This window comes from Ischnura elegans, chromosome 4 (assembly GCF_921293095.1).
Source record: "Ischnura elegans chromosome 4, ioIscEleg1.1, whole genome shotgun sequence".
Classification (NCBI taxonomy): Eukaryota; Metazoa; Arthropoda; class Insecta; order Odonata; family Coenagrionidae; genus Ischnura; species Ischnura elegans.
The window spans coordinates 113,372,669-113,398,914 of record NC_060249.1 but is presented as its reverse complement, the minus strand read 5'-3'; the positions used below and the strand labels follow the sequence as shown (position 1 = coordinate 113,398,914).

Sequence of the window (26,246 nt, the reverse complement as noted above, 5' to 3'; positions counted from 1 at the left end):
CAATCATATTCTGAAACTCTTTGTTGATGAGCTCACCTTTCGCTGTAACTAATTTGCAATCGAAATTTTCAAGGAAATGAGTTAAAACTACTCGATTCCTTGACAGGAACACGGACATTACCGTTTGTCAACAATTGCTTGGAGATTTGTTTACAAACACGGTAGTGAAGTGTCAACTCGAGCTGGGCCACGGCTGGGCTTACAATCAGCTCGAATTAAATTTAAAAAATTTTAATTAATATTTTGAATATATTTAGTAATTAAAATGTTATATTGTTACCAAATTCAGTTATTAAAGTGGTAAAAACAAAACAAATTATTTAATTTGTAGTTTTGACCGACTTATCAATTGTTGTGTTACTATAACTCCTAAAAGCATGTCCATAGGAAAGAGATGAATTTTTTGTGTGAAATTATCCTTTTTTCAATGGCCTATATGTTAACCCCGCCTAAGACGAATCCAAAGAGCCAAATCTCATTGAAATCGGTGCAGCCGTTCTCGAGTTATAAGTGTTCTAACTAACACGATTTTCGACTTTCTTTTATATATATAGATATATTGTGACTATTGTGACTAGCATTGGAATGTTATTTTCTCAATGTTTAATGTCATTCTTGTTAATTATTTCATTGCTATTTAAATCTGAATTTCGACGAGAAGGGAGATTTCTGCGGTGTGTGATGAAGCTCTTCATTTCCGGTTATTACCGCATCGGTTGCTGAGGCGATGAGATCGTCACACTCAACGCCATAGCAACCGACGCCGCGTTTAATTCTTCATTTCCGTTTACCACGGCGCGCCGTGGTAAACGGAAATGAAGAATTTCTGAATCTCTATTATCGTGTGGTCCGCAATTCCTGTCTAGTGTTATTTACAAAATATATATACTCTCTAGAAGAGACTATGGAGAGTATATTATTACATACTTCATTTTTCAAAAGTAGTTTTTTACGAAAGAATATTTATTTCTTTATCCAGCTGTTTTGTCTTTGGGATTGGCGAATACAAAAGTAATTATCATCATCGATGGTGGTAAGATGACGTCAACCCACACTGACTATGCCACTTTCTAGTCCTGATCGGATATACTGGGAAATAGCATAGCTATTGAAACTAGACAGGTTTGTATTGCTATGAAATTGGAAAATAATTATTTTTTATGCATATCCTGATGGAACAGTTCCATCTCTTTGAGAGTAATGTGAAGTTTTTTTATTTTCTTTTATTAGTTTTTGGATATCCTAGAATGGATAAACTTTTTCACTGAAATATTTCGTCAGAAATCGCTGTATTTGAATTTATTAGATGCGATTCTGTCCCAAATTTTCGGCAGCTGCCACAGTATTAATGCCGTCATATAATGGTATTTTGGCTCTGGGGAAGCTCAAGTAAGTGTGATAATTGGTTATGGTTGAATGTTACCAAGAAATAAATTGTGTCAAAAGCGAAATTAACGATTTTTTGTAATGGGAAGCCTTGACTCGTTGATATTGGATACGAAAACCACAACGGACACACAATTAGTCCATTATCTATGCAGGGGTTAAATCAAAGTATTCCTTTTGGTGTAAAAATTGTTTTATCTTAGGTTCCATATTTTTGTAATTACATATATGCTTGCACGTCTACATACATGCGTATACTTATATTTTTTATAAATGAGCTATATTTATTCTTATACTATAATATCTATTTTTATTCGTCTGGGAAAAATCGAGTCCCTCGAAATGGCATGAGTGTAGGTGAAATGAAGCGTGCAAGGGTAATCTGAGAAATGTTTGTGGGCATTAATGCGAAAGATTGAGTCTGTTCGTGTAAGAATGTGAGGTGGACGATGTGGGAATGGACACTTCGGAAATGAGCGTGCTTCGTTTGTTGACGTTGCGGGGAGAATGGATAGGGGTCGAGCGAAAAAAATGAGAACTCGGGGTAGTAGTGTACGAGGCCGGTGGAGAGAGAGAGAGGGAGAGAGAGAGAGAGGAAACCATGGATAGGCGTTTTGAGCGAAGACTCCGAAATAGGAAGGACAGAAGAAGCCCGAAAAAGGAAGAGGTCATTCTTGGAAATCGTAAGCTGTATCGTATACTTTCTACTCGAGTTACATAACATTTTCCTGGAAAATATATATTTTTGTACAGTGGTATTTTTTAAATCTATTTTATTGTCCTATATTATATAGAATTGTGTGCTTAATGTTGCTCACAGAATTTGGTTGGATTTTATATTTCAATATCATTATAAATATGTTTGGAAGTATAGAGGGCGAAGCGATTGCTACTTATCGCATTGTTCGCCTTCAGATCGAGAACAATGGATACTCTCGCCCTACATGACACCACCTATTTATTATCTTTTTTATATCTTAGCTATACGTGTTAGTGAATTTTTTTGTAATGAATTTGTTAATATTGGCCATATTACTTTTTTCCACAAAGGATTACAGGGTTTTACTTCGTTTTCTATATTTTGATAAGCTGCTCATTATCTACACTTCTAATAACTTGTTTGCATAACCATTTGTTTACCTTGCTGTTTTAATTCCTACCTTATTAATTTTTCTGGGATGATTTTCCTAAAATAAAATAGAATTTTCTTGATTTAAAAGTCAGGTCGCAAGCACGTGGAAAGATCATGAAAGGTTACGTGAGGAAAGATAGCTACAGCTAATTAGGATTAGGATAGGCGGCTTGTGATTTGGTAATCAATTCTTTACTATTTTAATTTTTTCTCAACCTTTCTGCGTGCTTGCGAACCTTACTGTAGCTCAGTGGAAGTTCTCCTCCATCGTTTACTAACAATCTCCCGGGAATTAGCCCAAAAAAGCAAATAACCATTGAACGTATATAAAAAAGACACCAAATCAATGTTGAAAGCAAAATAAAAGTCAAAAGGAGCTACAATCAAGGGAAAAACTTAAGTAAGCAACTGTCAAACTTATCAGCGTACATGTTTGTCCGAGGAAAGGGGTGATGAAAGGTTTGGGCTCTCAAATACAGTCGGACTCTTGGCTCTAAAAATACTCTTTGGTGAAACACCGTCCCTTAAAAGTACAAAGAAACATAAATACTCTGAATAGTTCTTTTTTATTTTACTTCGCGGAACATGGAATAGAAGATGAAACCTCTTCATTTTCATTCCACACGAATAGATTATTTATCAAACTATGTTAATATTAAGGTAAAAAATAGTATTTTTCACATCGAAAATGGCATATTATTGTCAAAATCACGGTTCGGAATGTAATATTAAGGTGAAATGTACAAAGTAAATTTTCACTTCGTTCTCCTTAGTATTTATTTTCCGCGATTGGCAACAGTGGTAAGGTAGCTAATTAGCTAACCTAAAGGCCGCTACACCTAAGCGGTGAATGATCATGCGAATGAAATCATTGACCGTGAGTAACGGGAAAATTCGCGGATGAACCGTCATGCGCATGACCATTCAGTGAAAATTGGAACACGTTCTATTTTTGCTCGTATTACCATTCACCGTGTATAGCGGCCTTGAGAGCTTTCGATCAGGAAATATATTGCGATTCGTTTACTTAGCATCGCAGGGGAGACTTGGTGGCATTCTTCTTTAACCTCGGGAAGCCTCACCCTTAACAGCATTTCTCTTACCCTTTTCCTTACTCACAGTCAGTCCTGCGGAGTAACAGCTGGCATTTTAAATTACGCGCAAAACCTTGAACGTCTCAAGGGAGCATCCGTTATTACACTGAGGGATACTGTGGACGTCATAGCTTCATGCATTTTTAGCCCTTTTTAAATTAAATTGGGAGAGGTTGAGTTGATTCCTCATAATAAGGGGACGAATGATAAAGCAATAAAATTCTATATGGCAGACTTTCAAGTGAATATTGAGTGCTAGACTCATTACAAAACTCAAATTAATATATTTCTTTCCAACTTAGTAACGAAATCGCTACCCGTCAATAAATTTTCTAATATTCCTCTTTGTTGGCTCAAAAATGTCCTCAGGTATGTTTTTGGTTAGGCATTTAGCAGTTGAAGAAATTACATGAATATTAAAGAATTTGAGTTTTTTCTCCATTTCAGATGACGACGATTGTGTTACGGATAGCGTCACTTGAGACTGCTATCCCATTTATAGACGCAAATTGTATATCTGGAATACAAAATTCATGGAAATACGATGAAAGGAGATTATGACTTCTGTAACGTCAATGGCACGGTATTAATACGCTCATAACTATGGAGTCAGAGCTTTACCGGAAAATGACATTTGGCGGCAAATTATGCAGTGCTAAATATCCTAATGCCTTTCCTCAAAGCTGCACATTAGGGTGGATCGGAAAAAACGATTTTTTTCAAATCCATCTGGCCCAATGAAAAAAAGCTGTGGGACCGATCAAAAATAAGGCCTGAAAAATTTGAGACCTCTAGGTGAAGTCCTGACTCTCGCTCAAATGCAATTTAAGGGGGGAAGGTCGACATTCGAAAAATATAGTATTTTATGGTTATCTCCTATAGATTTTGCCGAGTTACTGCCCTTTAGGACAAACATTTCGTGCATTTTGACGTATCTGCCACCGTTAAGCCACAAAATGCCTAATTTGAGTCCGCGTCCGCGAAGAAAATATTCCAACGCCCACTCAGCGTCGCGGATACAAGAGCCGCAGGCCGATCCCCTCCCCTCCCCGCTCGCATTTACCCCTCCCACGCCTCCAATACAGCAAAATTCATCCCGCGTATGCTGCTAGGAGGTCGTTTATCTTTGATGATATAAATCGGAAGATGGTAGAAGGTAATAAAGGAAGCTTAGTGAGACGACTTGTCCCTTATTTGGCGCCTCGTCGGGGTTAAACAAATCGATGTTACCAACTTTTAGAGAAGTATTGAAATAGTTTTTGATCCGAGAACGCAGGAAAGGAGTCTACGGTCCATGAAAAGGCCTCTCGAGTGGCTATAAAGGTGTGCGATCTATGGTGACGCTCCCCTTCCATTAATGTGTGACTTAATGGATTTAGCGGTACAACAGGAAGTACTAAAACTTACGGAAAATGCGAATAGGCCAAAAGTAGGGTTTTTGCTGAAGTACAAAACTCAAGCACTTTTGAAAGAACATTTGAAATTATGCGATATTTTTGCATGTAAGTGTAAGAAAGAGTATAAGGTTCCCCCTAATGAAGAAGTATGTTGAGAGACCAGCGGACGAAACTAAAGATGATGGCTGCTGGATTGAGCCCTAAAGAAACTCGACAACTGAGGAAAAAAAGGGAATCGTCGGAGGGCGTTGAGTCAACATCGTCAATTCTTGTGTGGGAAAATAGTATCAAAAATTTTCTTCATCAATTCATCCGAAGAAAATTAAACTGAAGAGAAATCATCCGATTTTTATCTCTAGGTTCCTCATCAAATAAAACTTCAGGACAAAACTCAAACTGGAACTTCTGCGTGGAAAATGCGTTTGCCAAATGTGATAGAGGTATATCCAAGAACCAAGAAACAGCAATGATCGTCCCCGCAACTTAAGTTGACGCAAAAATCATAACTTCGTAAGAAACATCCAAGGTAGTGTGCAAGAATTACTTACGTAGACAGAAAGAGATGCTAATTATTGTGAATACGAAAAGAGAGGTATCAAAGGGTGTCATCAAAGGGCTACATTTTGATGGAGTGAAAGACTATACTTTTGTCTGATGAAAAAAGGCAAGAGCACTTATTAATCCAAGTTTAGAGGGGAATGTGTGATGTTAGTTGAAGGAACAGGGTCCCACTTTTGGGTTTGCCTCCCCGGTCGGAGGATTAGCAAAAGTTATAAAATCTGCGATTCTCGATTCCTTTTCGAGTGAAAATTAGGTACACAAAAATAAAAAGGATTTGAATGCGATGGTGAATACCGCCCAAAAAGGAGGCATCATCCCTATGCTACAAGCATAATTCCAACATCCCTTGCTATGAGAGTAAACTCTTCTCGGGATTCCCACCGGGTTAATTTTTCCATAATGGCAAACGTTTCAAGCTCCGACTCGGGGCTCATCATCAGGGATAAATTTCGTTCAATCCCGAGAAGAGTTTACCCACACCATTCGCCGAGAAAGCATCAAATCATATTTCATCCCTTACAGAGGTCTATTTGCTAATTGCACTAAGTTGACTTAGATTTGCGACATAAACATTGGGAGGGCAATCTAAGGACCGAATTTGCGTTTTTGCAAGTATGCGTTTGGCGGCCGATCCGAGATTTTTTAAAGTGCTGGATTTTAATATCAACTTTAAGGACTACTCGCTGATGATAAATTAAGGGAGATGTTTTGCCCAAAGGATTGGTATGGGAATTCGATTTTCCCCCCAACAATAAAGGCTTTAATAAATAAATGCTAGGTGGACCTTCGTTAGAGCATTTTCTTTTTATTTTTTAACAGCTCGTGTCCTAACTTCCCTCGTCACACGCCTATTAAGGCAGCTCGCTGGGTATTGTGTGGATTTTTATTCAATCTAGTTATCTCGCATTTTCGTGCGCAGTGACAGAAGATAACAGAAAATAACGGTTATTGCAGACTGTGGAAAACTTTCTATTGACGCGATAATCTTCTTGCGGAGAGGTGCTTAATGTGAAAATGAGAGCTAGCTTCAATAAATTACCCTCAAACTGTGAAGACGACTAAATTAAATGGAATGACACGTCAAATCCTCTGAATGTCCTGTAATACTTCCTCTGTCACACGTTTTCCCGCACTTATCAGCGTCCGTTACAGCTGTTTCTCATATACCAGGATTCATTGTTATGAGACTAAGCACGTTTTCAATCCTTCGAAAGTAACTATCTCTGTTGACGCTTAGGCCATTTTATAAGTGAGCATTACGACGCCCCTCGCGCTCAAGTGGCAAAAATAAAATGTCTATCACTATATGAAAATAAGGTCCCATTCTATTCCAGTGCAGAAAGCAGATATTTGTAATTTCCAAAATTTCATCTAGATTAAAGGTTGGAATACTTCGCCATTTTATTGTGGATGCGTTCAAGCATTTGCTCTGAATGTTGTCACTAGCATTAAATGTGTATTATATAGGCCACGCTTCGTGTTGTGCAAAGTGGGTTTCGGCGTTGCAGGATAAAATCGAAAATGTATAAGGCCCCTCGAGAAGGGAGCGTAGTTACTCCTTGGCTCACGCTCATATTTATAAAGCGTGTAAATTGATAAATCTTAGTTGATTTTTTGTTTACATTCTGCTTTGCTTACTGCTGGAATATTTGACAGTTTGTGAATTATTCTCAATGAAAACAAGTGAAGGATCAGGGGCTAAACAGTTATGGTGGATCATCAGAGATGTTTATTTGAGTAACCTTGTTTAGAAGTAAATTGGAAGTCTTTGATTAAGTAAATCATTTTTAAATTCAATCAAATTTCCCAATTATTTTTCATAAGTATAATCATGGGATAATGCTAGAATATAGGCTGCTAATTTGGAAGTACTTAATGACAGTGGCTTTGGATTATTTTTTAAAATTTATGAATTTGTGGTAGAGAATGCATTTCTCAGCGATTCTCATCGCCTACTCTCTTATTAGCTATTATAATGGATTTACTGGTATTTTATACGATAATCCATCAATATATTGCTAGGAATCTTCAGATTTTAGCTACCGTTTGACTGTGAAGGCAACATTTGTGATTATGGAAAGTTTTAGATACTATGCATGCCTTTAAAGGACAGAGTTTTACATTTTGTAAAAATGAAAATGCAAATGTATATCCATGGGACATAACTGATTAAAATTTCTCTTCAGGAATATATCACGCCTATTAAAGGGATTTTGAAAAATCCAGCATCAGTGGAGTATATTTTGGCAAATCACCTCGTTTTGCCGGAATAAGGCTAAAGGAGTTTATATCCCAGTTAAGAGTATTATCTATATCTATCAACTTATAGATAGCTATTTTGAGGATTGTAAAGAAGGCACAATTAATTCATTTTTGAGGGTATTTTGCGCACCAGACACTATGAACCCAACAATAACGAAAATCGTTTTTCAGCATGGTTGCTACCGGTAATAAAGGTGAATAAAGTCAGGGAAGTGTAACGAAATTTTAAAACTGCTATTGAAAATTAGGGAAAAGTCAGGAAATCGAGTATGTTTGATGAAAACTGAGTAAATTTTAAAACGCTGGCGGCAAATGCTCATTTTATATTCAAACATTGCGGCAAAATGTTAGCTGAATGTTGCCTGAATTAGCCGCCGAAGGAATGCCGCATTAGCAATAAACATTCTTTTTATTGCTCGCGAACGACACTTATGTGTCTCCTACGGATTCTACAGTGCATTATTCTGTACCTATACCCGCTTACAATCACTCCAAAGTAACCATCCCCTAGCTTACCTAGTTATATTTCATTTTCATGCGCAACGAGAGAACCAAACATAAAATATCGGTCATTTCAGACTAATGACGCAATGATCTGCCTGCTGCGAGCTGCGTGAAGTGGAAATGAGAGCTATGAGCTACATTCGATCAATTGACCATAAACTGTGATGACGCCTAAATTCAATGGAATAGCACTTCAGTGTCTCTGTTTACGCCGTTTGACTGCCAATGTTACACGTGTTCCCGGACTTATCAGCGTGTTATCACTATCGTAGTTTATTAAAATCCTTGGTGTCGGGAGAAATAATCTTGGCATTCGTACTTCATTCATATCGACGCTTATCTATTCTCGTTCGCTCTGGCTACAAATTTAACTACGAGCAAGACGTAGGCGGAATGCAATAAGCTGACGGGTGTCCTGTCTTCTCATAGCGAGTGTTGCATTTTACTACAGAATTGCAGTGTGCTATCTACAGCATTTCAATTGAGTGCTAATTTCATTTATAAATTAAATTCCTTTATTTTTTTAGATATTATAAGTGAATATTTGTGGATAATATTACGATAAATTCTATTATAATCTATTCTAGTCAAGACTTGTTATTTTTTTCAATATTTCTCTTCCCATTTCATTCAAAATTGTGGACTTCGGCCCATTCTTGAGTTTACTCAAGTCAGTAAAATGAATGTTGGCCAGGAAAAATTCAGGAGAGACAGATAATTTAAAAAAATGTAGCAGTCCCATGTAAAATCGCAAATACGAGATGTTAGAACGTGAGTTTCATATACGTCATCCAATAGTAGGAGCGACGTTTGTCGAACATTTCATCGTAAGTTCACCGAGGAAATGGGCTCCAACATTCCGAGATCATAGTTAACTGTTCTCGGTGAAAATGCGTTGCAGGCTTTATGGAGAGGCTATGTACAAAAACACCAATTTTTAGAGCAGTGGCGTAAAATGACCCGCATTGACGGTATTTTGCTTTGTAGCTGCACAATTTATCATGCTCACATAGTTGGTAGTAAAGTAGCGCTCCTATACCGTCAGCTTAAATCAGGAAATGTCTGGTGTGACTTAATTTCTAAAGGAACTTCACATAAGGTATACTTATCGGAGTCTTGAAGGATTTCGGGCTGCGGGTAATTAATGGTGAAAAAAATTACATATTTATTGCCGTCATCAACATTGAATGAGCTTTCATTTATCTCAGCTGTCATTTTGATTGTGTAAATGGGTACCTGATAACTTGCCTTTCTATAAAACTGATTAAAATTGGTTACTTTCTCAATGTTCTTTGTTACCGTTTGTGTATAAATAACGTGACGTAAGATCAATTATCAAATATTCATTTTTACTATTACTCATATGCGAAGTCCCATGCATTGACAAATCCAATATAAACTTTGGAGAAATCCGATTCTAATTGAATACATTATTAGGAATTGGTGTGTAATGAAGCATGCTAGTCTCCGGATTTACTTATCTTCTCTGAACTTTTAAAACCAAACATTTACTATTTCATCTTGAATTCTTGAACATATAGCTTAGATTTTTCACCAGGTGAATTGATTTACGAGAATTTATTAATCAAGCATTATAGCAGATCAGTACCTGGGGAATCTAAAATTGTAAAAAAAGCAATTTTTATATTTGCCAAGTTTGAGATTTAGGGATAACGGAATTACAATTGGCGGTAATATCTAGAATACGATTATTGCGAACCGACATTTGATTAATTATAATAGAAAATTGGACGGAATAGAAAGTAAGTGATGCCACTGTGAAGGAAAATTCATCATTTGAAATGGGTATTTGATAGTTTAATGCGTAAATTCTAAGAAAATTGAAAAGAGACAAGATAACGAAAGAAAAAGTGTTAATGAGCTTTTACTCTTTAAGAAATTTTGGTAATTAGTATTTTAAATCGTAATATATACGATAATAGATTTAAAAGTATTATTTATTGTATTACACACAGTATATATAAAAAAAAACTCAACTGGTTTCTTCCAACACAAATACCATGTACAAAACACCAAAAATTACTTTTTAATCTATCATGTCACGATTCCGCAAAGTGAACCCGCAAGCCATTGATTTCGTGTCTATAATAAATTTAACGATCTTCGAGGATATTAAAAGTGTCTGTCAAAATTACATTTTTCTGTAATAGGTGTAATTAAAACTAAAGTAAGACTGTAATACCTCCAATATTCTGGAGAAGATTTATTTTTCTAAATTCAATTTGACTTTTTGTGCAAACCTAATGAGGTGCACGGCGCGGCGGCTCTGAGCCTAGCTTATCGTAAATTGCTCTTTTGTGTTTGCGCAAATTTTTTTCTTAAAGGGAGTCCTGATTGCAGATTGTTACTCGGCTTGAAAGCGTACCTAGGGACTCTTTTGTTCGGAATCTCCCCTGTAAAAAAGCATTCTCCTCTCCGAGTTATCCTTAACGGTGGACCGTTCCCGGACAATGAAGGGCTCCCGTGGATGTCTTCTGTTTCTTCTCGCCAGTCATTTGTCTGGCCACGAGACAAGAGGGGCGTTTCTTAGGAGAGTGGGTGAGGCGCAAAATGTTTTTGATACTTATCCCAAAGAAGAAGATTGAGGGTGTGGGAACTAAGTTGACGTGTTTGTAGCTAGCTGATGGAATTAAAGGAAGCACTGCGACCACAAATTAGTTAGCCGGGGGGCTTCTGTCTAAGTTGGAATAGATAATCTCATCAATATTAATATTAGTGATGTACTAACATTAAAATTGATTTACAAGAAATTTTTACCGACAAAAAAACGCGGAAAATTAATGTATGTTTTGGACTTGATCAAGGAAAAATGAGGATATTAGAAGAGCCCTCCGATATTAAGCGATGCATCACGTAGCCATAAAAGCAATGAATTTTATATTCAATAAATTCGACAGTTCACTACAGACGTCACGTATCCATTGAAGCAATGAATGTTTCATTTAATAAATCCATATTCATGGTAACTATGATATTGTAGTAGCTTACAATTAGTTACAATAATCGGTAAACGAATTTGTGCAAATAAGGTATGTCATAATTCTTGGCTCTTCTTTTTCATTTATGTTTAATTGGATTCTTTTTACATTTTACTTTTGTAAAAAAACTTTGTAACAGTCTTTCATGCCTTTATATATATATTATTTTTTTGTAACCATTGTGATTAGCAGCCCTGAAGAAGATATAAGAAATATATCGAAACGTTGGCAGACAATGTTTCGTATCATCTCAGAAATCACTAACAATTGAGATCAAGAAAAAAGAAATCGATTCATACAACCAATTTAATGGGCATTCGAAGACATGAGGAAAGTCTTCAGAAAAATAGAGTAGAAAAAAGAAGTTTATCTATAACTTATGCCTGAAGTAGAGGAGGGAAAAGAAATCGATATATATACTTAAAATATGACGGAAGCAAGCGTAGTTCAAATAATCCATCGGCTATACTATGAGAATCTTGGAAAAAGATCTTCAGCAGCAGGAGTATTGGATTATGTGCATTGTGCCTGACGATGTAGATCAGTGGTTCCCAAAGTGGGCGCTACCGCCCCCTGGAGGGCGTTGCTGTAGTGTAGGGGTAGTGTCTATGGGGGCGGCAGGGGGGCGCCGGAGGGTCCTGACAATGTGACAAATGCGAAGGTTCCGTAACCTTCCTTTCGTCTTCGTTTTCAAGCTTCGCTCCTAAAGTTTACTTTGTTTCCCGCATATGGAAGTAATTTAAACCATGCGTTTTCTTACTTTTTAAAGTAAGAACTGTTGAAAAATATTTCCAAGCCTTTCTTGCACAAGGGAAACGTTTGAAGGGGTTTAGTTTCATTTGGTCTATCGTTGGCACAACTTCACGACGCAGAGAACTTAATTATTTATTAGTCATTTAATTAGTAATTGTTTTTAATTAAATTATTACAATGTTCCTCATTTGGTTAAATAGTATATGATTCTGATTATTATTTGAAAGATACCGATTAGGGGGGCGTTGAGTAAAGGTTTATGGATCCAAGGGGGCGGTGGCTCGATAAAGTTTGGGAAACACTGGTATAGATCTTCTTCGATAGAGCAGAATAGTTGTGCGCTAAACGTATGTGGAACAACAAATTTGTTATTTTTACTTTTCATAGTAGATAAGCTTAATTAACAATAATATAATCATTCATTAATATCCTTAAAAAAATTGAATGAAGTAACCCGAGCAGCATAATTGATTATAAAGGAATAGTAAGCAATGAACGGAAAATAAATGCATGTATTTTGTAACAGAGATGACATGGAAGGCCGTAGCTGGTAATTTAACGGCCTCCTTAATCCCTCAAAAAGGACTGAATTTCAAAAAATTGTTTCTCCGTGTGAAACACAAAAAACTCGCAGAAAAGGTGGTATTGGTGTATATTTTTTCGTTGAACCTAAGTCTAACCATGGAGTAAGTATCTTCTACGGTCTAACTTAAACCTAAGATTTTATGGATTTTGAGAAATTTTGGCGTCAGAGTTTCGGTACAATGATGCATAAAAAGTGACCACTCATAATCCCGTTATTGTACTTTTACGTTGGGTTGATGATTAAGTATACTATCTCTTTCAATGTGAGCATTAATCATTATACTGAAGGACTTACAACTCTGAGAGGACCCTCTCAATCCTAAAAATGCGTCTATAAATAATATAAACCAATGCAAGCATTCCATTCTACGCATTACGCTGTGGAATTACAATTTCCATTCCTTTAAAGGGCTAAAAGTTTTAAATAAAAATCAAGCGTAGCATGATAAAAATAGAGCCTTATTTGAAAGGGCATCGAGCCTTTTGAAGTAGGTAATTATTGCTATTGGAAGCTTTTCTCTGTGTTTGCAAAGGCAAGCCAGATTGCGCCGGCCGAAATTAGTTCTCAAAAGTCGTTCAGTGAAAATATCTAGAAACGAGATTCTAGTTTTTTTGCGAGAGGCCGCGTTTTTTTAATGTATATTTGGAATCCCGATCAATCAATACAATCGATAAGCATACTTATCTTTGCTTTATTTGGGCGTAAGTTATAAAAATATATATATTAGCAGAAATAATTCCTTTGCTTATCGGAGCGATGGAAACCTGAAACAAAAGATATTTCGGAATAGACACGGAATCGAACGGTGTTTTAATTATCGGTTGTCAATTCGAGCGTGAGATATATATCTTTCGTTGCACAAAAATTGAAACGATGCCCTCGAGCCGCTATTTACTATTCATAACACATAATCAGAAAATATTTTACTTTTACCGATGACTGCGTGATCGGAGTGAAAATTATATTCCAGCAAAAAATTCCATCACATCCAATAAATGCTATGTAAATTACTATAGCCTGTGACGCTCGGAAAAGTCCATATTTCCATTGCTCTATATAAAACACCGTTAAATTGATGCTGAAGCATTTTATTGGAGCATGAAATAATAGGCCAATGAAAGGATAATTCGTTACCGGTGTTACCGGCTTAGTTATCATGCAATAAAATAGCTTGGGTGAGCCTTGTGTTCCCAGGGCGAATGGAAATTTTCTATTCGTCATCGCAGATAGCAATTTCACTACCGCGAAATGAATTTTTTTTGTGAATGATGTGGAAAGCTAATTCTATCCATGAATCAAAAATGACAAGGAGATCGTGTATTAAAAGTACTATTGATTGTTAGACGCAAATATTTATACAGTGAGCTTCGTATGATGCTGTAGTTCGTAGTAATGTCGCAAGATTGTTTGTATATCTTATTATGCATGATCGTGAGAAGAATCACTGAGCTTAGTAATCCGATTTTACTCTTAATGGTGCTTGATTTAGTGAAAAACCTTGCTATTTCACAATTTTGAATGTAAATGTTGCCCTCTCTATTGTCGTTAAGGCCCAACACCAAAAGTCTCATCGCTCATAGCATCCAGAAAAAATGCGGAATGCAGCCCCTACCCCCTTGGTAAGACAACTTTTCACGATTTATTGTACACAAATCTTATTAATTCAATCCACCCATGAGGCTAAAGGGAATGAATACATTTGGATACTACTTGTTTGAATCAGTGCCCTAAGATTTTTTTTTCGAGTGAGGTTCCAAGGAGTTGTAATGTCATCTCCGCTTTTGGAGAAGGACAAATGACAGCACTCGGTTGAACCTAATAACCTCTTGTTATTGGGAAGAACAAATGAAATTACTCGGTTCAGTTTTTCTTTTGTGTCTAACAAAGGTTATAATCTATGAAATTTAACTTCTTGGTGTGGAATGAGACATTGCTTCAACGTCATTGAAGTTTTTTTTGAGCAACTCAGCTCAGTCTGATTGCTTCGAATTCTTCTTTAACCTTTTTTTCATTAGATTCCTCTATTTCCTTAATCCATAGCAATATACCTGCCACTTATTTTGTTGCTCCATTGTTCATGCTTTTTATATGCACCACATATGGAATATCTGAGCAATGCCTCCCCGGAGAAAGGACTATTCCCACTGCTTTTCTGTCGGTGCATTTAGGCTATCGACGGCCTCTTAGCTGCCACCTTTTATCCATAGCATGCATTCACGCCCTGGCACTCTGTTGGAACAAATCTGGCCCAGAATTTGAGTTGCTCGGACTTAACGGAAGTTTAAATTATTTTCACAAACTGATTACAGTTTTAGGTCAATGCGGAGGAAACCATCTCGCATGTTTTTGGGTATAAAGAATACGGCGCTTCATCTGTGAGAGATTTTGTACGAGAAGTCATGGGTCATACGGTAGAATTATAACTTCGTCTCTACGTTCTTTTTACCGGGAAACGGAATTTTTTATTCAAATTATTTGATATGGCGCTGGCTGTACTTTACAATTAGAGTTGTTGATGTTCATTGCTCTAAATCAAATATCCAAATTTTCAATGATATGTAAAATTGTCATTTGTCATTTAAGCATGATGTAACGATAGAATAAATATAATCTTAAAAATTTTTTTTAAAAGGAAGTAAAATCGGTGGCATGAGATATTTTGGGAATCAATTATTGTACTAATATGTTGTATACAAATTTTTCCGAGTTTACTTTTATTACCTAATAGCTATTACAATTCTTTCAATGAAGATCTAAAAAACAATATGTTTTGATTGACGTAAGAGGCTTTTACGTATGAATGATACTTTCATCTTGGTGCTCGCTGACATTACCTTATAGGTATTGAATGTATATGATCGAATGTCTAAATCGAATTATGTTTCGAAAGAAAAATATACTACGAATGTGACCACTTAAACTTGCTAGTCATATGAAAGAGTCCCGTTTATTCCTCAGTTAAAGATTTTGATTAATGAAAATAAGGTTGTATTGGCAATTTAATCGCTCACACAACTTGTAATTGAATGGTATCCTTTTAATTTAAACGTTTCTTCAAGGTTTTAAAGATTCAAAATTGTTCTTTCAAAGTAATTAAGTCCACCAGTTTAGTGCGAGTTAATTGTACTATATGCCGTTTGTTATCAGTGCTATCCCGTCACTTGTAGTCACCGTAGGAAACGAACTGTTTTCATGAAAATATTTCTGGGCAAGTTTTCTTCGAATTTCCTCGATGGAACGATATTTTCTGGAACATAAATCCGTGTAGACCCATTTTATGGAGGGCCATTTAATTTCCATATTTTAACTATTTCATTCATACTCCTTTTAACGTGTTTTTGTGTTCTATTAAAAAATTAAAAAATATCTTCTTTTTTATATATCGTCGTGAATAAGTTTGAAGAAGAGCAACTTAAATTGCTTGAAGCTTGAAGAAATCGTCGTTAATGTCCTGAGTGGTGAACACAAGTGAACATCAGGTAGAAATGCTAATTCGCCATAGAATAATCATTTGGCTTATCCAGTCAAGTGATTTTTCATGGCGAATTTCATCATTGGTGTGTATAACTTCGCATGTTGACTGTAAACAAAGTTACTTGTTCCATGCGCAGATCAGGTAGGAAGATAAATTAATGGGTGTGAACGATAAAGAACTTTAGGGTTATGGGTGAGGAAAATGAATGGTGATAGGACAATTGCCGAAAGAGTAAGAGCAACCTTGAATCAATGGCAAACTTTCGCGGCTATATCCTTCTCTGTACATAATCTTTCGGTTTCGCCTCTCATGGCCTTTTTTTGTCCGTTCACTTTTTTATGGTGGTCATTCCTTCTGAATTATTGTGGGCATTACTGCTTTTCACAGCCGCGTTTCTTCTAGAATGGAAGAGGCTTAGTATCCCCTGTATTTCCCATGAGTCCCCATGGGTCACAAATCTTCCATAAACCTAAGTAGTTTTCCGAGTGAGCTCCGCGGGATCCTCGAAAATCCTTAAACGATCTTATTTTCTATTATTCAGTCTTACCCTTACCTTTCTATATTTTGTGATCTTTCGTACTGTCGGATATTTTCCGTCGAAGTGGATTTGTGAGTAAAGCGAGCAGTATTATGTTTTTCACCCAAGTAGTCGAACTATGGAAGCTGTAAACGTCGCAATGACTGTCCTGAAATTCTTTCGTACCTCATTAAACCTGGCAATGTAATAGAGAGCGTTAAAGACGAAGGATGAGCTAAAATCCTTAATTTCCCTACGGGAGACCAGGTTAAAAATCACGGCTACCAATATTGCGACCTTTAAATTTGGTAGCGTGAAAATACAATGTTAAATCTCTCGGTTATTGAATATATTTTGCTAATTTGATGATTATCTAATATGGTACCGGCTCTTAACATATTTGATGTCACCTAAAGAAATACGCATCAAGACTTTCTAAAGGAGCTATGGTGAAAGTTAGAAATTATCTCCGGACGGCGAATTCTATTTTGCCCTTCGCACCGGGATCTTTACTTTCATTATAATACTCGCCTTCACTCTTATGTTATGTATACCATTTAATTTAAATATTTTTAGAACAATTTTCGTCACGGGGTATCAAATTATTACTTCATATTAAAATAGACTCGATGACAATCTTTTCATCAGATTCGTCCAAAAGTTTAGATAGTTGGATAGAGAGTTTAGGTAGTTGCCCTGATACAAATTTGCACTCGTATACATGGAAGAGACAGGGAATACTGAGGTCGCAACGCTGCATGTCATAAAGGTTGTATTAAAAACTGATTCGTGTAAATCTAGCCACCTTGCTGAATGAGTGGGAGCAACATATAGCATGTCGAAATTAATTTAATCATATATCAATATCACGTAGTCAAAGTGCTTAACGTGTGAGGTTAAGCACTTTGTTTACGTGTTTAATTCCTTAAAAGCAACCCGTTGGCTCGAGTTTGTAAAAATTCCATTTGCTTTGCTGTAATCGAAGTCGTGGCTGGTGCGAAAAAAGAGTATCTTAATAATTCCTCTCTCATTCGACGTTCTGTGTGAATTCACATCGGCGACAAAAATAGTGGTCATATGAGTGATTGCTGTAAATAATAATTGCTAGACGGAGAACTCCAGGAAAATACCGTAGAACCAGAATATTTCGTAGCATTAACATCCTGATAGGGCTAAAGTGTTAGTGGTGCATGCTTAAATTATTATGAAAAATTAGAATGTTTTCTGGATACGATTGTTAAAACCTTGTTAGGTGGCACCAAATCATTCGCCTAGAACCTAGATGTCTAATACGTCGCTAATCGTCCTGCATTATTTTCCCTCAGCACAGACGTAAACAGTCCCTATCACTACCTTTCATACTGATTTTCTCATTTCCGCCATTGTTTCAACAGTCCCTAGTTCATCGAAATACATTTTCACGACTTCATCACAGTCTTGAGCCTATTCCATACACCTTCGGTTTCTGTTTAATAACGAGTGGTCAGAAGCCTCCCTCCCTCACTTGTTAGATTCTTCCATCTGAAGGTTGTATTTTTAGCCGTTTGGGCAACATACTACTGTCCTCATAGGAGATAAAAAGTCATATTTACGGCATTTAATTTTTGTGCTAATAACATATATCGATTGAAGTCCTTAATTGTGGAGATTTTTTGAGTGAATATTTGTTTATAATATTACAATAAATTCTATCCTATGCATGCATCGTCAAGAGTCTTGCATTTATTTACCATATTTTTTCACCTTCGAAAGAATTGTGGATTTCGGCTCATACTCGAGTTTTATAAAGTCAGCGAAACTTAAAATCTGTGTCGGTTAAGAAAAAGTCAGGAAGGGCAGATGATTTTGAAAACGTAGCAGCCCTATGTGGAAACGCGGTACCAGAGGTCAGAACCTAAGTTTTTTTTGACGTGTTCCAATACATGGATTGATTTTTGTCGTACATCCCATCATATGTTCACCGAGGAATAGGGCCCCAACATTCCGAGATCGTAGTTACCTATTTATGAAAACGCTTTGCAGATTTGTTGTGGCTTATAACGAAATTATCTACTGAAACGCCAATTTTTGGAGGATATGGCGTAAAAATAGCCACTTTAAAGATACTTTGCTTAGTAGCTGCACAAGTAATCATTTTGAATCTATTCTCAAATCGATGGCAATAAAGTAATTCCCTTCCTTCCTAGTCAGAATCTTCCATTACAGCACATGTTTGAACTTTTTGGGCAGCCTGCTACTATCCTTATACGATACAATCTTTTTTTGTAAAAATTCATGAAGATGGAGCTACCTGCGTTGATTACCTTAGTGGTTTTTTCATTTTTCTGGGGATTCTTTTAAATTTATGAATCATTCTACCGACCTAAAAGACTCTTCCTTGGTTCTATGAATCATCCGTACCATAGTCAGTATGCTTAGCTATCTCCACGTTTCCAAAGCTTATCAACTTTCAAAGATGAACTGCATTCTTGATATCTTGTATGATATGTGGCACAATTAGGTAGAAGTTATTAATTTTTAAAAATAAGAAATTGTAATAAGTCCGAGGAATTTATTTTCTCACGACGCGTTTTGTTGTCACAATACACAATTAAGTAAACTATCAAGAAGGCAAAAGCTAATTTATTGCAATGTATCCGCGGAACTCTTTTTCGCGCGACGTGTTTTGTTGACACAGCAAAATTTGAAGTAAATGTTTGATAAATTGTAAACTTAAGGTAGTCAGAGAGACATCGGCTGAAGTCAAGCGATGTACTCGGGCTGTAAAAGTGTCGCCAAAAATTTTAAACGAAAGAAAACGCAATAAGGAATGAAATGTGAGCGCAGTTTTGCACCTCAGTACAAAATGAAGCGTCAAAAATGATTTTTAAAAAGGTATTTACAGTAGTCAACTTGACTAGTTTCAACACTGCTTAGAACCTATACACACTGAACTTTTGGCGACATACCTCGACTAAATATGCACAATCTAAGTGGAAAAATACTATTATATTCTAATAAGCCGGTTAACTAAATACATCATCCTAATTTAGGCGAAGTCGGTGTAGTGGTTTTCGTTCTGCGATATTGGTACCAGAGATACTGGCGGCCATCTAGCCAGGTTCAGGCAGTTTGCCGCAAATATCTTTCACATTTTACCGTGAACCCGTTTTTCAAAATTCTTTTATGCAATTCAAAATCCGACTTCTAAGTTAGAAGGTTGCTATTGCTTTTGTCGCTACTGGATTCAGTGATATATATTGGCTATATTTTTTATATTTTTGCCTCCACCGGAGAAAACGTATACATCATATCTTTGAAGTCGGGACACGCTCTTTTCTGCATCGCGTGATTGATAATGTTGCTCCTTATTCGCTCCTTACCGACCGAGCACATGCGAGGATAACGATTTTAACGCTGCCGAGTTTATTCTCGCGCTCTCTCCCTCTTGGAAAAATATCCATATAATCAAATTATCCTTTATGATCCAGTTTGCTGCTTTAGAAACGCTGACCGTGGTATATCAGGGATGGAAAAATCATTTTCTTGAATTTAATGCCAGTATCTTTTACTATATGTAATGTTTCCTAGATATCTAAAATCATATGTTTGGTGAATCAACGTGAAAAAATGCATCTTGCAAAAACATGAATGAAAAATTTTGGGAGGCTTTGATAACTTTTAGTCAAGTATAAAGTATCAAAGTTCATTCCTGAAGGCTATTATGGTATTTTCCATGGTCGGAAAATAATCATTGCTTGCTTGGAATCATGGATTGCTTGATTTGCATCAGTGATTGTCTAAGAAATTGATTTGTTTGTCTATCAAAGGAGGAATCTTAAATGGATTTTTCATGTTCATGATAATAAATTCAAAAAGTTATTAGGGCGAAAAGACGGGCAGGTCGCCTAAAAAAAATTTCCGTTGACTGCTAAGTAGATTATGGTAGGAGATAATTGGGAGGAAAAAATGAATAATTTATTTACAGGTTGCTAGGCAATATTGTAGTTATGGTTTATGCAGGAATTCATGCTCAGAGTAAGGATTGGGGTAGAGGGCGCTTTCAGGCTGCGCAGTAGCAGATTCTTGTAGTCAACATGGTTACCACGTGATCGTGGGAAGTAGTGCGGGAATCCCTTGTGGGAAGAATTGTGGGAAGTGTGGGATGTATATGCTGTATATGCGGGATCTTGACTACATGCGCAGTAGCCAAAGCGCACTCTCCCCCATCCTTACTCTGAGAATTCATGATGACATAATATGCACCAAACCGATGTTTTGATTTTGGATTAATATTTTCTATCTTGAATTATAGATAGTATGTATGCAATCAGAGGTTGTTGTCAAATATAGGTAATTGATTTATTTGAGGAAGAAATTTGAAGCTGGAAGTGGAGGTCTACGGGATATAGAACCATTAAGTAGTAAATTTAAAAAAAAACGGGGCAGTCGTGGGACTGGCCGACAGAAGTGAAAACTGAAATAATTATTATCCATTTATTTTTTATATAGATTTAATATTATCAAAGAACTAATTTTTCCAGTAATACTCATTTTTTAACAAATATTGAAATTATTTTTTTCAGCAAACTGTTTATTATTAAATATATATTAAAAATAAGATGTGTATGAATAGAAAGTGACATCATTTATATATTAAAATATAATATGCTTTTATTTATTTTATTTAATATTCTTTAAACCTATAATTGTTCACTATGCACATATAAGAAACTGCCTTAAATTGTACTGACCTGTATTTTTATAGCGTGTACACTCTTCTGCACGTTCATGTTCGAGCTCTTTATATTTAATGAACTTATACAATATACACTTTAGATTTTTATTTTCAATTTTAATATTTTTAAAACAAATAGTCTTTAACAGTCTATATATTAACAACATATTAACAAAGTTTATATATTAATCTCTATTAACAGTCTACAAAATAATACGCACCATATAGAAAAAGTACATATGTACAGTATAGAACTAGAAGCAGACAGATGCCAGTATTCAGTATGTAAAAATATAGCGGTGACGCAACCTATACCATTGTATACACTGCACACACTATACATATGTATATCACGCTGTAGCGATCGCGGTGTCGGGTCGGTGACGCTCACGCGAATTCTATGCTTTTTCCCCATCCCGCAAAATTGCTTAACGCCGCTAAAGAAGTTTTCACTTCAAAAAGTTCATATTGCAATATTTTAAACAAAGTTATAATTACATTTCAAATTTGAAAGCAGAATGAATACGCGCGTGATTCACGAAAAAGATCAATCTTATATATATACGTACATACATTCTACGTACTTCTGCACGTTCATGCACGAGCTCTTTATATTTAATGAACTTATACAACATGCACTCTAGATTTTTATTTTCAATTTTAATATTTTTAAAACAAAAAGACTATAACAGTCTATATACTAACAATATATTAACAAAGTTTATTTACTATACCTAGTCAGCCTTTGTAGTTGAAATATCTATTGTAAAATTTTTTAAATGGTATGAGATTGAGAAAAAAATCCTCCCCGGCGGGGAATCGAACCCCGGTCTCCCGCGTGACAGGCGGGGATACTGACCACTATACTACCGAGGATGTGATACTAAGAGACGAATTTTAAGAGGCTAATGTATACCTCGCTGTAGCGATCGCGGTGTCGGCGTGTCGGGTCGGTGACGCTCACGCAAATTCTATGCTTTTTCCCCATCTCGCAAAAGTGCTTAACGCCGCTAAAGAAGTTTCCACTTCAAAAAACAAGTTTAGCTTTGACCAGAATGCCGGCTTCCTCAGATTATTGAGTATGTTATTTTATGAGTTGTCATCGTGAGTGAGAAAATTCATGAAAGAAAGCGGAACGATGAAAGTAACTTAATATTTACTGGCAATTTTCCACGCATACTTTGGTATTTGTGGAAAATTGCCAGTAAGTTTTAATTTACTAATGTGTTGGAATTCCACCAGATTAATCCTGAAATGACTCTTTCTACACGATGAAAGCTTATCGTATTTTCAGTGCTAAATACTTTCCCAGAGAACTTTACAACAGTGGGTAGGTATAGTGTTCCTTATTTATATTATTTTCTCGTATTCAATTTTTCAGCATCTTTAGATAGGCTATGGATATTAGAATCAATATTCTAATAAATCCGATCGATTTTTTAGCATTTCAAAGTCGCTCAAGAGCTGGAAATACAGTTACAATCAAAATATGTCTTTCTTTAATGAACGAGAAAGACAAAATGTTTAGTGATAAAACATAAAGTTACTGTCCTTTAGTATTCATGTTCGTGGAAGTGCCGGAAACCATTTGACTTTATGTTACACAAGATAGATTGATCTTTCGTCAAAGGATGATTTTTTTTGTTGATTTGGAGCGGACGAAAGAGCTGGTTTTGTAACCAGTTGTTATTTGCCCAGTGGTATTCATTCATCACGGTAAAAAGTATCTTAAATTAGTGACGGTGGAATAGGAAATGAAACAATTAGGTGCTTTATTAAAAAAACGACCTCGTATATTATTCAGGCGATATGAATGTGATGCTCTTAGATGTGATCGAAACCGCGATAAATTTAGGCGTTTTCCTATTTGATTATCCAATTGTTAGTGTCGGAGAAGATCGAAATGAATCGCCTTCGAAGGAAGTTCTAGTGTTGAGTGATTGTTTGCATCTTTGCAGAATTTGGGGTGTGGCGAAATTGATTTCGAGCAAAGTTCGCGGCGGTGGAAGTTCAAGATTCTTGAACTGAACTGGCCGAGCAACCTTGGAAGTATCGACCTTTCTTTTGAGGTTTCCAAGGGCAACCGTCGTTTACTGACCGTAAACGGTGACCATTAAAACGTAATTCGTGGAATTAGAAGTCATGGGGACTTTTGCTCCAAATTTTGGTAGATTGGATGTGGGTGCTGGATTAAACAAACGTAAGGTACAGGCTATGGAAGTGTGAACGGGAGTAGCTATTAATAATAATAAAAAAGGGAGTAACAGCTGGTAGAAATTACCGCTGGAGAACCGTTTTGTTTTGGAGTGAAAATCTGGCATAGGTGTCAAGTTTGGTCGTTCAAAAGCGCTTTGTTTATGATGCAAATATTTTCTTAAGCCTCTTCCATTATCAATAATAACTACTTTCCAAATCCCTCTTCATTGAAAGTAAAAAAAAAAACAATTTTCCTATAATAAATTAGGTAAAACAATACTCGAGTACTTAAAAATCTATATTGGTACATACATTTGAAATATTCGCGTTATTCTTCACGTATGATGTTCTGTCATATAACTATTGATTCCCATGCGCCGATTGTTTAGAGTATCAACCCGCGAATCGGCGAAATATTCCCGCAAGAAATATTTATGCTGCCGAAAAATTTCTTTTTTGTTTCTTCTTATTTCACTTGAATAAGGCTGTCTGTGAATACCTTAAGGCTTTTATTTAAAGCTAACCTCTTACAAGGTAGAGGGTTTATAACTATATTATTATACAGCTTACAAGTTGGCTATTTGCCAGATGGTAACAGTTTATATTTTATTAAAATTTATTAGATGAAAATACATCACCAAAATGAAACTAGGTCAGTGAAAATTTAATATTGCAATGAAACTAATTTTCTAAGATAGATTTTTACACCTCTTCTTGAAAATCTTTATGTTTCTAGGATAGGGCTGAAAAAGTTCTGCAGGGAGTCTATTCCATTCATTAATCGTCCTGTTAAGGTATGAGAACTATTTTCGTTACTCCTTTGAGGCCGGCATTTCATCTTGAATTGGTGATCTTTCCTACCTCTATAGCTGGGTTTTTCAGATTAATTTCGTAGTTACCCCATGCCTTTTCCCCCGTAAGTGTGCGAAAGAATAATTTTTCTCCTCCGTCCTAGTCCCATCCCAGTACTTTCAGCATTTTAGGAACACTTTCGGTCTTTTTATTTTTCCCAATTACATATCTTGCTGCCTTTCTTTGCACCTTCCCGATGAGTTCTGTTTCTCCCTTTTCATACGAGACCCACACTAGTGACGCGTATTCTAAAATCGATCGGATAATGACCCTTTAAACGTCGATGATGGCTAATTTTAATGCATTTCCCTCCTTTTTATACTAAATGCTCCTTTTCAAATACGCAGGGCGTTGATTATCAGCGATTTATTACGGATATCCCGCACATTTTCAGATAACTGGTACATTTTAATATTGCTTTACATGAAAAATGTACAAGCTTTTTTCCCACCAATTTTGTATTAGATAATCAATTTTCTTACCTTATGACAGGCAGAAATTAAAATCTTCCTACAAATAGAATTGTTAGCTCATAAACTTGAAAATAAAACTCGAGACATTGAAAACATTTTATTTCAAAATCTGTTCGCGATGAAAACTGCGCAGGTTCTTTTATGTGGGTTCGAAGGCGATCTTAAAAATTCGTTTTAGCTACATTTATCAACCTCCTCAAAGCTGTAGTAATTATTCATGTAGTTTTTACGAGTATGGTACTATTGCATAAGTAATTTTTGGAAACAAAACTAAATGTGTACTATAATGTCGAGATGTGAATGTCACTAGCCCACAAGTGATGCTATTTGTCCGACACCATCTAAAGGAAAACATGAGCAGCTGAGTAGCTTGGTAAATAACTGAACGAGATACTTAAGATACATACAATAACCATGTATGGAATATTTATTTCCGCTAAAACAGGGAAACATATACCCTAAAGTCTTTCAAGGGTCGAAATATTTCAATATCAGTCTTCAACTTTGTTATTTTTAATTATTTGGCTGAAAAATTATTTTTTCTCTAATTGATGATGCGATGATTACAGCTTTCACTTGTTGGATAATAACTTGATGTCAGAGAAGGGAGAATAAATGACTCTGCAATATCTCATAACTTCTTTATATTTACTGTCATGCCCGGTTCCTCCATGTAGCAGCATCTTCCAGAGCTCTATACGGAATAGCAAAGTTATTTATTCTCCCCACCCTCTTACCACTCTGCTATCTGTGTCTTATCTCTTGTCCTCGTGCTCCTATCAGATGTAGTACGGCGCGGATCGTAAAATACACAGAACTTCTCCTGAAAAAAATTATCTAATTTGCTTTGTAAATCCAACCTAGATTTTTCCTCTCAATTGGGTTAGGATTTTAATCGATCCATATCGATCTTCATGGAGGCCACTGAAACAGCTTGGAAACAATAAAATAGCAATAATTTTTTTCAAATTAGCCTCTTAGTTCTAATGTGCTTAGTGCCCTGTGCGCTGTATTTGTGTCATTGTAGTATGAATTTTGCGTTGCCCTCTCTTCAAGTCAAGTTTTCACTCTCTTGCGGTCGCGAAGGACTATTCTGCCCTGAAATCACGCAACGGTCGACTCCAAGGCCATCGCGTAATCGATTCCTGGCAATGTAAACGGATTTTAATCCCACCAGAAGTGCATGCAGCGTCGTGCGAACAGTTTGATTTTTTCAACTCTTTGCCTCATTTGCTTTGTAAATCAGCTGTGTTAAGAGCTTTGTCGAATTCAGAGGCTATTACTAAAAAAATTGGGTTTGGGAGCAACTGGGGAAGATTGAAGGATATGAAATACTTAACTT

The 26,246-nt window shown here is 36.2% G+C and overlaps 1 protein-coding gene and 1 non-coding gene across 2 annotated transcripts in view; one reads left to right on the top strand and one right to left on the bottom strand.

Moving 5' to 3' along the window:
• LOC124158220 (anoctamin-7-like) overlaps positions 1 to 26,246 on the top strand; it is a 384,154-nt gene that overhangs the window by 7,033 nt on the left and 350,875 nt on the right. The window lies entirely within an intron of this gene.
• On the bottom strand, positions 22,188 to 22,259 carry Trnad-guc. Its single transcript has one exon. It is a non-coding gene; the product is annotated as a tRNA-Asp (tRNA).